Raw genomic sequence first — 15,182 nt, 5'->3', positions numbered from 1 at the left:
CAGGGAGTCAGGCATTTACAGGTTGCATTTTGCTATGGCAACCACAGGTGAGAGCTCTTCATTGCTTCACATCAAGAAGCTTGAAGGCTCGCATAATTATGATATTTGGCAAACCCAGTGCTACAATGTGTTGCTCGAGAAAAAGCAACACAAGCCTATCAAAGAAAGGGGTGTGATGCCCGCTTCTCTTACTGCTGAAGAATGGGAAGATATGGATGAGCTGGCAAGATCTACTATCATGTTGTCTGTGTCAGACTCATTACTTTTCAGCATTCGTGAAGAGAAGACAGCTTGGGGAATGTGGCAGAGATTGCAGGACTTGTATGCCCAACAAAGTGCCTCAAGCAAAGTGTATTGGTTGAAGAAACTCATAGGTCTTCAGATGAAGGAAGGGGCGTCTATGACAGCCCATCTAAATGAGTTTAATGGTATTGTCAGCCAGGTTATTAATCAAAAGTTGGCAATGGACGATGAGTTCAAAGCCACTTTTTTGTTATGCACTTTGCCAGAGAGTTGGGACACATTCAAGACAGCCACTAGCAATTCGAATGCTATGCTGTCATATGCAGATGTTGAGGGTGCTCTTCTTCAAGAAGAGATGAACAGGAAAAACAACTCTGTTGGAAAGTCCAATGCAATGAATGCACGTGGGAGATCCCAACAAAGGGGTAAAAGCCAAGAACGGGGAAGGAGCAAGTCTCGCTCCAAAAAGGATTTGAAATGCCATTATTGTGGCAAGAAGGGACACATTAAAAAGCAATGCTACAAATGGAAAAATGATCAAAAGGAAAAGGGAAAAGGCAAAGACAAAGAGAAAGATGAAGCCAAAGATGTAAAGCCAAAGGGCAAAAGTGGAGTCAAGATTGAAGAAATCAATGTGTCACATGCAGGTGGCAGTGAGGATGAGGTCCTCTTTACGTCTTCACTTGATGCCCATTCACTTCTTACAGGTGGTCATGGTATGCACTCATGGATCATTGATTCAGGTGCCTCCTTTCATGTCACAGGTTGCAGAGACTTGTTTGTCAGGTATACTGCTGGCAATGAAGGAGTGGTTTATTTGGGTGATAACCATGCATGCAAGATTCTTGGCAGAGGTGATGTGAGGCTTGTATTTTCAGATGGCTCACAGCTTATGCTCCATGATGTCAGGCATGTGCCTGAGATCAAGAAGAATCTGCTTTCTACTGGACAGCTTGATGATGCTGATTATGTTACCACATTTGGTAGTGGAAAGTGGAAAATTAGTAAGGGCTCACTGGTTGTTGCCAGAGGCTCTAAGGTGGACACTCTTTATTTCATGCATGCAGGTGTTTGTCACCATGCTAATGTAAATGCAACCGAGCTGCCGGAAATTTCTATGTGGCATAGCCGGTTGGGACACATGAGTGTCAAAGGAATGGAGCAATTGTCTCGTTTGGGTTTACTTGCCTTCTCTAAAGTTTTCAAGTTTTCAGTTTTGTGAGCATTGTATATATGGTAGGCAACTACAGTGCCCCCACAAGAAAGCTCTTGGACAGAAAGATGCTCAGTTAGAGCTTGTGCATACAGATGTATGTGAGATGCCTCAGCTTTCTTTGGGAGGGGCAAAATATTTTGTGTCTTTTATTGATGATGCCACACGCAAGGTGTGGGTCTATCCTCTTCGTTTGAAGAGTGATACATTCTCAGTGTTTCAGAAGTTTGTTGCTCATGTTGAGAATCAAACTGGCAAAACACTGAAGGCTTTGCGTTCCGACAATGGTGGAGAGTACATGTCCAAACAGTTTTAGGACTTTTGTGATGCGAAAGGCATCAAGAGGGAGCTCTCTACTCCTTATGATCCTCCACAAAACGGAACAGCAGAGAGGATGAACAGGACCATTCAGGAGAAGGTCCGTTCTATGTTGTCACATGCTGCATTACCTCATGGTTTTTGGGCTGAAGCTGTTATGACAGCCGTTCACCTTATAAACAGGTCACCTAACACGAGGCTTGGTGGGAAAGTGCCAGAAGAAGTATGGACAGGGAAGCCTCCGTCATACAAGCACTTGAGAGTGTTTGGTTGCGTTGCGTACGTGCACATACGCAGGGAAATGCGCACCAAACTTGATCCTAAGTCTCACAAATGCATATTCCTAGGATATGGTGACAGAGGTGAAATGGGGTATAGACTTTGGGATCCCATGAATAGAAAGATCATACGCAGCAATGATGTCATTTTTGATGAAACATGCATGTATAAGGAGCCTGCAAGGCAACAGGAGCCTGGCAGAGTCATCTTTGATGATGATGGACATCATGGACAACAACAAAGGGCTGTAAATCAGCCATTACAGCAGGAAAACCAGCCCTTAAATGGTGCTGAAAATGGTCCAAATGGACAGCCAGAGATGGCAAAAGATATCCCTATGGATATACCACAGTTAGAGGAAATACCGGGCATGATTTTTCAGCCTTATGGCATGGAACAGGAGCCACCAATGGGTGATTTGCAGGCTGGACAGCAACCTGCAAATGATGGTCATTGGGTACGGAGGTCCACAAGACCCTCCAGAGCCCCTGACAGGTTTGTTCCAGGGGTTGACTACTTGATGCTTACTGACTGTGGGGAGCCCTCATGTTACAAGGAGGCTTTACAGAGGGCCGACAAGGCTCTATGGGAGCGTGCCATGAAGTCAGAGATGGATTCTCTGCATAAAAATGGAACTTGGAGGTTGGTGCATTTGCCTGCAGGCAAGAAGGTTTTGCCTTGCAAGTGGGTATACAGGCTCAAAGTTACACATGATGCAAAGCCAAGATACAAAGCCAGGTTAGTGGCTAAGGGCTTCAAGCAGGAATATGGTGTGGACTTTGAGGAGATCTTCTCTCCAGTGGTCAAAATGACCACACTTAGAGCTGTGTTAGCTTTGGTTGCACATGATGATCTGGACTTGATTTAGATGGATGTGAAGACTGCTTTTCTTCACGGTGATCTCCATGAGGAGATATATATGCAGCAGCCAGAGGGTTATGCAGTGAGTGGAAAGGAGAAGCTTGTATGCAAGCTGAAAAAGAGTCTTTATGGGCTCAAACAGGCACCAAGGGAATGGTATCACAAATTTGATACATTCATGAAATCCCAGAAATTCAGGAGAAGTGACATAGATCACTGCTTATACACCAAGAAAGCTTTGGATGGCAGTCTATTGATCCTCATCTTGTATGTTGATGATATGTTGATTGCCGAGAAATCTCGTAAAGAGATGGATGCCTTGAAGCAGAGGCTGCATCAAACCTTTGATATGAAGGATTTGGGTGATGCAAATCACATCTTGGGTATGCGGATACTTCGGGACAGAAATCAGCATGTGTTGTATTTGTCTCAGAAGGAATACATTGGCAAAGTCTTGCAGAGGTTCAATATGGACGGGGGGAAGAAGACTAGTACTCCTTTGCCTCCATATGTGAAACTCAGTGCTATGGACAGCCCACAGTCAGATAGAGACAGGGCTGATATGGCCAAGATTCCGTATGCTTCAGCTTGTGGCAGTCTCATGTATGCCATGGTTGCTACTAGGCCGGACATTGCATTTGCAGTGGGAGTGGTTTCTAGATACATGGCCAACCCTGGCAAGAAGCATTGGGAAGCAGTGAAAGGTGTCATGAGATACCTGAAGGGCACACAGGATTTGTGAATTTGCATTGGCAAACAGGATGCATTAGTGCATGGTTACACAGATTCGGATTATGCCGGTCATCCAGATAACCGAAAGTCTACTACCGGTTATGTATTTACATTCACAGGAGGTGCTGTGTCATGGATATCCAGGATGCAGAAGTGCACTGCCTTATCTACTACAGAGGCCAAGTATATTGCAGCCACAGAGGCTTGCAAGGAGGCATTATGGCTATCTCGGTTAGTGGTTGATTTGGGTTATACAGGGGATATTCCATTGTTGCATTGTGACAGTCAGAGTGCCATCCAGTTGGCAAAGAACCCTGTCTTTCATGCAAAGACGAAGCATGTGGATGTGAAGTATCACTTCATCAGAGAGGTGATAGAGAACAAGCAAATTCAGCTTGTTAAGATTCATACGGATGACAACCCGGCTGATCTGTTGACAAAGAGTTTGCCTCCGGAGCGGTTTGCTCATTGCAGACACTTGATGGGCATTGGATGAGGCTAGTTTCAGCCTTGATATGGTCTCCGGATCAATCTTCCTAGCCTCCAAAGTTGCAATCATTGCTTCTTGGTTGTTGATAAATCTGCTCAGATCCACCAAACTTTCAATAGCATCTTGCACAGAGAACACTCCAGCCAGACTTTTTCTTGCCCAGGTCTGTGTAGTTTGCTTCTGTATTACTGGAAGAAAGATAGCATTTTATAGAGAAGGGAGGGTGGTCATCGTGGAGCGACGCTCTACATGACGGTGCGAGACCTATGGGACCAAATTAAAGCTGGCAGCCTGGAACTGCAATGGATCCCTCAGACTTGATGTAGCTGCCTTTGAGGACAGCTTTAGAGATAGAGATATAGTCTTCTACTCGGAGACTCACCAGGCTCCTGGTCAGATGATGCCACAAGTGACAGGATACAGATGGGAGACAGCTTGCAGAGTAGGGACGAGATCGTACACAGTAGTAGAGGATCAAGAGGGGTGGCAGTTCTTTTCAGGGAGGAGCTGCAACCGCTTCTACACATCGTTCAGAGAGATGATCAGGCCAGATATATGTGGGTGAGACTGAGGGCCGACACAGGCAGATTCCTGTATATTGCCATATGCTATTTTGCTCCTAGTACATCGACATATGCAGCACCTAGAGGGCAGTCTCCTTTCTCTATGCTAGCTGATGACGTATGGGAGTTCTCTAGGGATGGAGACATCATCCTGTTAGGGGACTTTAATGCCCGGACGGGCAACCGCCAGACAGCCTTTTATGATACCTCGGAGGAGATGCTGAGAGAGCTGGACACTCTGGATATGGGATTAGACAGACGCTCACAGGATGTGGAGTGCACAGAGTATGGGAGATATTTGGTAGATATGGGGACTGCACATGGGTTGGCCATACTTAATGGCTTGCAGAGGTTTCCGTCAGCAGCTGGATTTACTTGCTTTCCACATAGACATGGTGCTAGCACACTGGATTATGTTATGGCTATGCCCAGCTTTGTTTCATGCATTGAGGACTTCACATTGGATCTCGGCCCATTGGGGTAGTAGTGGATCATGCATTGTTGACATTGACTATCTCTTTTCACTTTACCACAGCTCAGAGGACACGAGGGGCAAATCACACTCGATATACTTTTACCTCAGAGACTGATGCTGTCTACACAGATGGGATTTATAAACGTCTGTACACAGAGGAGCCAGGGAGACCTTTGGAGGAGTTGACCCATATACTGACAGAGACTTTACATGATGCAGCGAGAGAGGCATATCCACATACTCAGCCTGGAGAGAGACAGCGTTCTAGATGTATGCCCCAGAACAGCTGGTATGATGAGGAGTGCAGAGAGACCAGAGCCCGACTGCAGCGGGAGGTTGCTTTGGGAGTCACTACTCACCGACAGTCACGTATTGCCTTCCGACGTCTTGTGCGAAGGAAGAAGCGGGCCTTCCTTGCTCAGCTAGAGCAGGAATTATACCAGCTGTTCTTGAGCCAGGATTCGAGGGAGGCTTGGCGTCTGTTTCATGAGTCCTCCCCTGCTTTGGCCATCACTTCTACAGAGGTTTGGGGTAGTTATGCAGCATCTCTATATACAGTTCCTGGACAGACACCTTTTCCTGACCCGCCAGCACCATGCCCACAGACATGTACTTTCTTTACCGCAGAGATGGTAAGGAAGGCCATTGATAGGATGAAGACTGGGAGAGCATATGATCATGATGGATTGGTCGCTGAGCACTTTATTCATGCGAGAGACATGCTGGCAGAGCTTCTAGCAGTGATGTTCAATCGTGCTATGTGCGAAGGCTTACCCGAGACTTGGAGTAGGTCCACCATCATGCCTATCTTCAAGTCAGGGGACCCTATGGAGCCAGGGAATTATCGCACTATTATGATTGGTCACACACTAGCACGATTATATGCATCCATTCTTGAGCAGCAGTTGAGTAGATGGGTAGAGAGAGTTGGCATTCGAGCAGAGGGACAAGCAGGGTTCAGGAGAGGTTTCTCTACTCTTGACCACATCTTGACTCTGCGGGCCATTATTGAGGAGGGCAGGTCGCATGGGCGACGGATTTATTGTAGCTTTGTGGACTTCCGCAAAGCATTTGATGCAGTGCCCAGAGCCAGATTGATGAGGCGATTACAGGAGATGGGGGTACCCACAGAGCTCATATGGGGGATTATGGCTTTATATAGATCAGTTGCAGGACAGGTACGCACCCCAGAGGGGGTCTCTACTTTGGTTCACTCCACTATAGGAGTGAAGCAAGGTTGCCCGTTATCTCCTTCATTGTTTGGTATGTATGTGGATGAGGCTTCTGACTACATTGAGAGATTGGGGGACAGAGGAGCCCAGCTAGCAGGTACATGGATCCCACTATTGTTATATGCTGATGATATTGTGTTGATCTCTGATTCCCCTGAGGGTATGCAGCGTCATCTGGATGCTTTACATGAGTTTGCACATGATAGTGGATTGTCTGTCAACCTTGGCAAAACCAAGGTTATGGTGTTTAACACCACACCACAGTGGGTTAGGCGATCAGCTTCCACATTTACATATGGGCAAGAGATTGTGGAGTATACAGATGCATATACATATCTTGGGGTAGTATTCAGTGGGCCAGTGTTTTCGATGAGGAGAGCAGCAGAGACTAGATTGACTAGAGCACATGCAGCCCTGGGTGGTTTGGAGAGGATGTGTTCGCAGGCTCAGTTTCAGGAACCTCGAACGAAACTTTGGCTTTTTGACACTCTAGTGACATCAGCTATGCTTTATGGAGTGCAGATATGGGGACCTTCAGTGGGCCATCACAGCGCAAGCGGGTGGAGAGGTATGGAGAGGCCTTTGGTATCTATGATTGCTAGGATAATTAGAGCCAAGGCCGTGGTACCTCATGAGATTATTCGAGCAGAGCTGGCGGCTGCCCCTCCGGTGATTGAGGCTCTTGCGAGATTAGTCTCCTACATACATGGCTTGTGGGATCTCCCCCGAGACAGATATGCACGCCTCGCCCTGGAGTCCTCCCGACAGTTAGCTTTACAGGGAGACACGGCTTGTTGGTATGGACAGATGACATCTTGGTTCCAGGCACATGGTTTTAGCATGGACAGATTGCCTCCCCTCCAGTATTCTCTGGAGGCACCCTCTCTCACTCTCACACGGACAGAGATTACCAGACTCATCCGTCAAGATTTAGTTCAGCTGGACATTAGGAGGACATGGATACAGCCGACTGAGGAGCTGGGCACGAAGATGGCTTTCTACAGAGAGCATTTTCTTCAGCTCACAGCAGATGGTCTTGTGATCAGACCCAGTTACATGGATGTACACTTGTCTCATGCAGTGCGATGTGCTATTGGTCAGATTCGCACATCCTCACACCAGCTTGAGATTGAGATTGGCCGATATAGAGGTATACCAGCTGAGGCCAGGATATGCCGAGTATGCCATGGGGAGCCAGAGACAGAGCTGCATTATATATGCCATTGTACTGCATACTATGAGATACGTGGTCGTTTCCACTATTTATTCAGAGAGGGTTTTGGACCACTTTCCAGAGTCATGGGGTACCAGGACCAGAGGTGTTTGGGATTGTTCTTGCTTGAGCTGCGGAGACATAGAGATAGCCTGCTTAGGCGCACAGAGAGCCAGACTCAGAGGCACATTACAGATTTCTTTAGTCCAGCCATCACTGCACCAGATGGACCACAGCAGCAGCAGGACATGGATACCGCCCACACCAAGGGTACACTGATTGATCGTGCGATTGAGCTTGGGTGGTCCAGACGCCCACGACTACGGAGGGGGGCATCCCAGCATAGACGGAGGTTGCAGCGGCAGATTCGGATTATTCTTGCGAGGCATGCGGGACACCCAGTCAGGGTGCTGACCACAGAGGATATTGAGGAGATCCACTAGTGTCCGATGCGGCACATATTATGAGATGGAGGCACCTCCGTAGTGTATTCCTCCGTCCCACATGATACTGTATCCCCTCACTATATTCCACTCACCTCCATAGCGTACCCCCCCCCCCCCTCGCTATATTCCAGTTCCAGTTTCATTTTCTAGGTGCCAGTAGTATCATCTTTATTTTTCATTTTCTGGGTTTTTTTTTTTTAAATCCAGACATTGTATCAGATCCACCATGATGTAACTTTTGGTCTCATAGGTCATTATGGCCTTTTGAAGACGTTAATATAACATTTCATTTCATTTCATCTCTCTCTCTCTCTCTCTCTCTCTCCCTCCCGTCTCTCTCTCTCTCTCTCTCTCTCTCTCTCTCTCTCTTCCTTCATCCTCCCCCTTTCCCTGCCTGTGAACTCCAATCACCATCCCTGGGCCCTAATGGGGACTTGAACCCCCCACCCTATTTCATCCATTTCATCCATTTCTTCTCTTTCTTTCCCACATATCTACCTGCTCCTTTCAAACATTCCCTCCCTCTACAATGGGAGGGTCTGTAGATGACAAAATCAGCCAGCTTGATCATATCCTTAGAGATCTTATCAAGGACTAGAAGAAGACATTGGACAGCACCATCACCGCCATCAAGAAGGACTTATTGACGCGCATGGGGAAGCTGGAGGCCGAAGCGGAAATATGGAAGGAAGAGAAGCTTACCATGCAAGAGGAGTGGGAGAAGGAAAAGCTCGCCATGCAGGAGGAAATCAACCTTTTGAAGGGCGAAGTGGCATCCTTACGCGATCGTCCACGGAAGGAAGGAGAGACTCTTGAGGTGGACAAAGAGGCAATCAAACAGGAGATCACCAAAACCCTCACTCACACAATCGAGGGGAAAATGGAGGTGGCCCGCGAAGGATGGGTACAAGTGATGAAGAAGAACATAAAAAAGGAGGTGCAAGAAGATGTACAAGTGATGAAGAAGAACATCAAGGAGGTACAAGAAGATGTACACATGATGCAGTCTACTCTTGATGAAGAGAAGATGCGACGGATCCGGCGCCACAACATCGGAGTCACAGGGATACCAGAGAGCACTGCCTCCACGCCCGAGATTGACGGGCGGAACCTATGTAGTACCAAGCTGGGACTAAAGGAGGATGAGCTGCTCCCATTCACTAGAGTATGGAGGACAACCCCAAAGGACTCCACCAAAGGCAAGGCCTTAGTGCTACAGTTCCCGGACGAGGAGAGTAGGATGAGCTTTATGAGAAGACGGGCTATCTTGAGGAGCTTGCCAGGGGATCCCATCTACTTGGATGATGACCTCACATGGATGCAGCTGGAGCACAGAAGATTATGCATGCCGAAGATCAAGGCGGCACGCAAAGAAGGGAAGAAGGCACATTATAGGGATGGTCACATCTACATTGATGGGAAGAGGGTCGAATAGCGCCATCTGGCCTATGAGACACGGAGGAAACAACATGAAGACCAAGAGATACACATAGCAGTCCGGAACTGTAATGGAGTCCTGTGTGGACACATCCAGGGAGACTTGAGGAGGTGATGGAGGGCCGGGATATCATCTTGATGACAGAGACACATGAGAGCCCGGAGAGGGGCTTACCACGGGTTGAGGGTTATCAGTGGGAGTCAGCTCACCGACAGGGGATAAGACAGCCCACCTCCCGAGGTTCAGAAGGTATTGCAGTGCTTTTCAGACATGGGTTACATGAGCATGTTCTAGTCGTAGCACGAGACTCGGAGGCGAGATACATGTGGATTAGCTTACGCCTCTCAGAGACCAGATGGATTTATATCGCCCTTTGCTACTTTCCTCCGAAGGGGTCGCGGTTTGCCACCACCGAGGAGCCGGGTGGAGGAGAGGCCAGTGAGTCTCCATACTTTGTCTTATCTGAGGAGATCTCACACTATTCGACACTGGGAGAAGTCTTCTTGATGGGGGACTTCAATTCACAGACTTAGAGCAGACAGTGCGAGATCTATGACTTTGAGGATCCCTTGAGACTAGAGCCGCTAGCTACAGAGGATACAAGGACCACTCGGATCTCCGCTGACAGAGGAGCTGACAGCACTGGATATGGGCAACATTTGCTAGAGCTTGGGGCCCGACACCATCTCGTTACTTATAACAGGATGATCAGGCCAGATATATGTGGGTGACACTGAGGGAGGACACAAGCAGATTCTTGTATATTGCCATATGCTATTTTGCTCCTAGTACATCGACATATGCAGCACCTAGAGGGCAGTCTCCTTTCTCTGTGCTAGATGATGACATATGGGAGTTCTCTAGGGATGGAGACATCATCCTGTTAGGGGACTTTAATACCCGGACGGGCAACCGCCAAATAGCCTTTTATGATACCTCAAAGGAGATGCTGAGAGAGCTGGACACTCTGGATATGGGATTAGACAGACGCTCACAGGATGTGGAGTGCACAGAGTATGGGAGATATTTGGTAGATATGGGGACTGCATATGGGTTGGCCATACTTAATGGCTTGCAGAGGTTTCCGTCAGCAGCTGGATTTACTTGCTTTCCACACAGACATGGTGCTAGCACAGTGGAATATGTTATGGCTATGCCGAGCTTTGTTTTATGCATTGAGGACTTCACAATTGGATCTCGGCCCATTGGGGTAGTAGTGGATCATGCACTGTTGACATTGACCGTCTCTTTTCACTTTACCACAGCTCAGAGAGAACAAGGGGCAGATCACACTCGATATACTTTTACTTCAGAGACTGATGCTGTCTACAGAGATGGGATTTATAGACGTCTGTACACAGAGGAGCCAGGGAGACCTTTGGAGGAGCTGACCCATATACTGACAGAGACTTTATAGGATGCAGCGAGAGAGGCATATCCACATACTCAGCCTAGACAGAGACAGCGTTCTGGGTGTATGCCCCAGAACAGCTGGTATGATGAGGAGTGCAGAGAGACAAGAGCCCGACTACAGCGGGAGGTTGCTTTGGGAGTCACTACTCATCACCGACAGTCACGTATTGCCTTCAGGCGCCTTGTGCGAAGGAAGAAGCGGGCCTTCCTTGCTCAGCTAGAGCAGGAATTATACCAGCTGTTCTTGAGCCAGGATTCGAGGGAGGCTTGGCGTTTGTTTCATGAGTCCTCCCCTGCTTTGGCCATCACTTCTACAGAGGTCTGGGGTAGTTATGCAGCATCTCTATATACAGTTCCTGGACATACACCTTTTCCTGACCCGCCAGCACCATGCCCACAGACATGTACTTTCTTTACCGCAGAGATGGTAAGGAAGGCCATTGATAGGATGAAGACTGGGAAAGCATATGATCATGATGGATTGGTCACGCTGAGCACTTTATTCATGCAAGAGACATGCTAGCAGAGCTTCTAGCAGTGATGTTCAATCGTGCTATGTGTGAAGGCTTACCCGAGACTTGGAGTATGTCCACCATCGTGCCTATCTTCAAGTCAGGGGACCTTATGGAGCCAGGGAATTATCGCACTATTATGATTGGTCACACACTAGCACGATCGTATGCATCCATTCTTGAGTAGCAGTTGAGTAGATGGGCAGAGAGAGAGGGCATTCGAGGCTCGAGCAGAGGGACAGGCAGGATTCAGGAGAGGTTTCTCTACTCTTGTCCACATCTTGACTCGGCGGGCCATTATTGAGGAGGGCAGGTCGCATGGGCGACGGATTTATTGTAGCCTTGTGGACTTCCACAAAGCATTTGATACCGAACAGCGAAGAGAGAGAGAAAGGAAGGGAGGGTGGGAATAGGGAGGCAGAGGGACGGGGTCAGCCCAGGCGCGAACAACGAAGAGAGAGAGAGAGAGAGAGAGAGAGAGAGAGAGAGAGAGAGAAATGAAATGAAATGATATATTAACGTCTTCAGAAGGCCAAAAAGAGAGAGAGAGGGCAGGGGGTGGCGCGAGGGAGGGCTGGCGCAGCGGACCCGCCTACTACCCCGCTTGCTAACGCTCTCTCTCTCTCTCTCTCTCTCTCTCTCTCTCTCTCTCTCTCTCTCTCTCTCTCTCTCTCTCTCTCTCTTTTTCGTGAAATGGTGTTTTATACTATATGTAAAAAATGTACATCAGCCACATGGCTCACACAGAACCTATGGCCCCAAAAAAACCCCCACAAAAGATCCTAAGGATCATGACCATGCAAACCTGTACACTAATAAGAAAGCCTCCTAGCCAAATAAGCATCCCAGATAAAAGCATCAAAGATGAGCCACCCGAGCCGCCGTAGACCATAACGAAATAACATCTACATCCAGTAGCTGAGCTGAGAGAAGAGAAGAAAATTGCCAAAGCAGCAAACCACGGATACGTAGAATGTGCCCATGTATTCCAGAAAAGGAATCAAAGATGAACCCATTCCGTGTAGTCCAAATATGCCAAAGTCTTGTCCATCTAAGGAAATGGAATATCACAAGGTGACTGTCTGAAGTAATGACCTGAGGACAAATCCCAAATATCCACTGATGAGCCGAAATAGTAGACCTCTCTACTGCCTCCCAACCGCGAGAGACAAAAGACCAAATCTGACGGGCCACTAGACAACTCATGAACAGATGCATAACTTTTTCAGTGCATGTCGTGCAGAAGAAGCAAGAGGCCAATGTAATTTTATGACGGCTGAGCTGATCCCGTGTAGGTAACCCTCCCACCAACATCCTCCAAATGAAAACCTTACCTTGGTAAGCGAGTTTAGACTGCCAACCATGCATAAGAGTTTTTTGCCACCATGATTTAGACTTGTGCAATCCCCACACCTTATTGGCCTTGGCTGAAACCCAATCTTCCTCTGATACGAGCTTATGATAGACCTGGTTAGCTGAAAGTGATATCAAGTCACCACATTTACATAGTGCCCAATCAAGCCAAGGCTGATCAGCAGATGGCCGAGGCAATCGAGTAAAAGGCTCAACTGCATGCATGATGTCAACCCATAGTGGCTGAAATGTCCGAGGAACCCTAAAGTGCTGCCGAATACGACGAAACGAATATGGCCTGTCACGACCAGATATCACAGCATCTCGGATTCTAACCAAGCCTAACCTGACCATGCGGTTGAGTCGTATGCGTGGAGCATCTCTGTCTGGCCAAACAATGACACGGACACGGGACTCCACAAATGTTTCGAACTGCAAAGAGTTCAAAAGTAGTCTTTTATGACAAGGATCCCATCGAGCCAATAGTAGAACTTCATGCCAAGAAATGAGAATATGCGATAAAATGTGAGATGAGCGAATAATGACAGGATGAGCCGCATTCACAATGTCCCACCATGAAGCCTGCACACGTGTCCATCCATGTGACAATCCCTCCAACTCAATCAAGTCACGAGCCATGAATACCCAAGGCTGCTCCTGCAAACACATATCCTGAAAAAGCGCCCACCTACGGGCCACGATATGCAAGCGGACATCCAGTAAAGCAGCCCCACCCATTCTTTTGGGCGTCGTAATGTGATTCCAAGCTATCCATGTTTGACCCATAATATTTCCTTGCCTCTTCCACAGCATAAACCGAATGGGAGCAACCAAACGGAGAAGAGATTTGTGCGTCCAAGGTAGCAAACGCAAAAAATAGGAAATCATGCTAAGCATAAGAACCTGAGCTACCTTAACCCTCACGTGCATAGGCCACCCTTGAGCTTTCCAATACACAAATTTATGCGAGATCCGAGCAGAAATCCAAGCAAGAAGCGCTTGGGGGTCCACATCCACAACCACCGGATACCCAAGATGACGAACAATGTCTCCTGTATGCACCACACGGCCTTGCCACCCTAATGCCTCAAGATCGAATTCCGTACATAAAATGAGGGATGATTTTGTTGAATTTATTTTCAGCCCAGAAGCCAATGCAAAATTATTCCAAGCTTCCATTGCTCGATCTATATTGGCTTTTTCGGCCCTGAGAAACATAAAAGTGTCATCCGCAAGGACTTGAGCAACCAATTGCTTGCCATGAGGGAGATGCAAACCAACCACTTCACCATGCCATGCCATAGCATCTAGCCGAGATAACATAGGATGAGTGGCAATGGCAAAGAAAAGAGGGCTAAGAGGACAGCCCTGCCGGAGAGAACGGGTGAGAGAAATACCATCCGAAAGTCCTCCATTGAGCATAATCCGCGTGATAGAGCCAGAGCCAAGTAAATACACCAAATTAGAAATTTTGGGACCAAAGCCCATGGCTGTCATTAACTGAGAAAGGAAAGACCAGCTGACATGATCAAAAGCTTTTTCAAGATCCAGCTGCACCATCACAATCTCTTGCTTCTTTGCCTTGGCATAATCCACTCCAATTTGAACATTAAGAATATTATGTAAAATATTCCTGCCATGCACAAATCCATATTGATATGGATGAATAAGAGTAGGAAGCACCTTCTGCAAGCGATTGGCAAAAATCTTTGTAAAGATTTTATACATAATACCCATAAGTGAGATCGGACGCCCTTGAGCCAAAGAAGTAGGCGAAGGGACTTTGGGCAACAAACGAAGTATGCCCAACTTCCAATCGGCAGGCATATATCCCTCATCCCAAACCCTTTCACAAATAAGCATCAAAGGCTCTGCAAGCTGATCAGCATATTTTCGGAAAAACTCATTTGTCAAACCATCCCAACCAGGGCTCTTTCCCATGGAAAGTTTGGAGAGAACAACTTCCACTTCCCCTTGAGTAACAGGAGCATCAAGCTGAACCGCCACATCAGGGTCAACTTGATATCGTACTTCAGCAAACAATGACTCCCTTGTAGCCAAGACAGCCGGCGAGACATCCTCTCGAGGGGCAAGCAAATCTTCATAAAACTTGATGCAATGCTAAATAACCTCAGAAGGTTGAGTAACAAGGTTGCCTTGGGCATCCATCAGCCTAACAATATTCTCATGCATATGTTTTTGATGCAACTTATCATAGAAGCGATGAGATTGACAGTTAGCATCTCGCAAAGCATCAAGACGTGCAAGTAGTTTAAAGCGAACATATCGTGCTTCCTGCACCCTAGATAGCTCCTTTTTCAGCCATTCTATGGCATCCACAACTTCAGCATCCATAGAGTCAGTAAACACGAACGCCTGCAAGCCCTTTACAAGCGACTCA

The 15,182-nt window shown here is 47.4% G+C and overlaps 1 protein-coding gene across 2 annotated transcripts in view; it reads right to left on the bottom strand.

The window, feature by feature from the left end:
* LOC147612182 (Thioredoxin superfamily protein) overlaps nt 1-15,182 on the bottom strand; it is a 193,096-nt gene that overhangs the window by 56,183 nt on the left and 121,731 nt on the right. The gene's annotated exons all lie outside the window — the stretch shown is intronic.

Source organism: Cibotium barometz, chromosome 46 (genome assembly GCF_041138505.1).
Source record: "Cibotium barometz isolate CiBa-2024 chromosome 46, ASM4113850v1, whole genome shotgun sequence".
Classification (NCBI taxonomy): Eukaryota; Viridiplantae; Streptophyta; class Polypodiopsida; order Cyatheales; family Cibotiaceae; genus Cibotium; species Cibotium barometz.
Note: the sequence above shows the minus strand (reverse complement) of the source record. Positions and strands in the feature narration are given on the sequence as shown.